Here is a 1888-nt window from a genome sequence, read left to right on the forward strand (position 1 = left end):
GAAAGGAGCGATACCCAGTCTGCACCAGTCTCCAAGGCCAATTTTCTTTCTACTTCCCCTGAACTCTGGGTCTATAAGCACAGTGAAATTTCCAATCCATCCCCAGTGCCACAGCTATTCCCTGACTTACTTTTGAAACGAAGGCTGGTCCATTGTCCGACCTGTTGGTGGATGGGAAGCCATACCTGGGTAGGATTTCTTCCAGGATCTTCTTAGCCATGATGTTCGTGGTCTCATGCTTTGTTGGGTAGGCTTCAACCCATCCTGAAAAAGTGTCTACAAAAACAAGTGAATATTTATATCCAACTTTTCCAGTTTTAATTTCTGTGAAGTCTACTTCCCAATACACACCTGACCTATCTTCACAGAGGCGAGCTCCTTTTGTAACCAGTTGATCGGGGGCATTGGTGAGCTGACAGGCTTTACAATTTTTAACAATGTCCTCAATGAATTGATTTGAGGCAGCCCAGTCCAGGTCAATTGACCGCTTATCCCAATTTCGGGATCATGCCAAGTAAATGTGAAGTAGCTTTGGCTCTGTGGGGCTAAGGGTAGGCTAAAAAAAAGCATCTTTCAGATCCAATACAGTATACCACACATGGCTCGGTGGCAGAGAGCTCAACAGGGTGTACGGGTTAGGAACTGTTGAGTGAACGTCCATTACTCTCTTGTTGACCTCTCTCAAGTCTTGCACTGGTCTATAATCATTTGAGTTTGGCTTTTTGGCAGGCAATTGCAGGGTGTTCCAGGCTGACTGGATAGGCTTTAAGACTCCTAGATCTAGCAATTTTCTAATATGGGGGGTGATCCCCTTCTTTGCTTCTAGTGACATAGGGTACTGGTGAACTTTTACTAGGTCGGCCCCAGCTTTGAGTTCCATAAAGATTGAAGGCCAGTGTTTTGCCAGTCCCATTCCTCCAGTTTCTGCCCATGCTTGGGGAAACACCTGTAGCCCCTCCTCCTCCGGAGGCTCAGGCTTAAAACGTTGGTATAGCCTATATTCTTCTTCTAACTTACTGGTTAACAATATACTAATGGGCTTTCCCCTGGAGTCCATCACAGAAACCCCACTATTTGTGAACTGTATCTGAGCTTGCATTTTTGTTAAGAGATTATGCCCAAGCAATGGATAGGGGCAGTCAGGAATCACTAAAAATGAGTGGGTTAACTGGCCCACTCCCAACTCCACTGTTCTTCAGGTAGTCCATTTATAGGGTTTGATGCCAGTTGCACCTTGCACCCATGTTGTTTTAATGGACATCAGCCCTCTCGGGGCTAATAATATTGAATTTTCTGCTCCGGTGTCTACCATGAATGTGACTGGATTCCCCTCCACTTTCAAAGTTACCCTAGGCTCAGGGAGGGGGTCTGAGCCCCGACTCCCTCAGTGGCTGTCAGCCAATTCTAAGGCAGACAACACTCTTGATCTTGCCTTTAGTTCTCTCTCTTCTCTCTTGGCTACCTTTGGGCAATTCTTGACCCAATGCCCCTCCTCTCTGTAATAGACACACTGATTTTTCCCCACTCGCGATTGGAGTCTAGGTTTCTGTTCCTCGGGGTCTAGGTTTCTGTTCCTTACTTGGAGAGGAGGACTGATTAAACCTTCTGATTTGCATGAAAGTCAAGATTTCCATGAGGTCCTTCTTATGTTGTACGTGCTGTTGCTCCAGAATTCTAGCCAAACTCTTTTCCTTGGCCTAGTCTCTCTTTTCGCACTCAATTTCACGTTCTCTGTCCTTCCTTTCCTGTCTTTGCTCCTCCATCTCTCTCTTATTGTAAACCTTTTCCACTGCAGCTACTAGATCCCTAATAGACTTTTCACTAAGTCTCTCTAGAGCCTGCAACTTTTGCTTTATGTCTGGTGCAGCTGCTGGAGATTCTCTTAAAT

General features: G+C 45.7%; 1 pseudogene; it reads right to left on the reverse strand.

Moving 5' to 3' along the window:
* Positions 1-254: 254 nt before the first annotated feature.
* Positions 255-1312, reverse strand: LOC105999278 (annotated as a pseudogene).
* Positions 1313-1888: the final 576 nt, after the last annotated feature.

The sequence above is a fragment of the Dipodomys ordii genome, unplaced genomic scaffold, assembly GCF_000151885.1.
Source record: "Dipodomys ordii isolate 6190 unplaced genomic scaffold, Dord_2.0 Scaffold186, whole genome shotgun sequence".
Lineage (NCBI taxonomy): Eukaryota > Metazoa > Chordata > Mammalia > Rodentia > Heteromyidae > Dipodomys > Dipodomys ordii.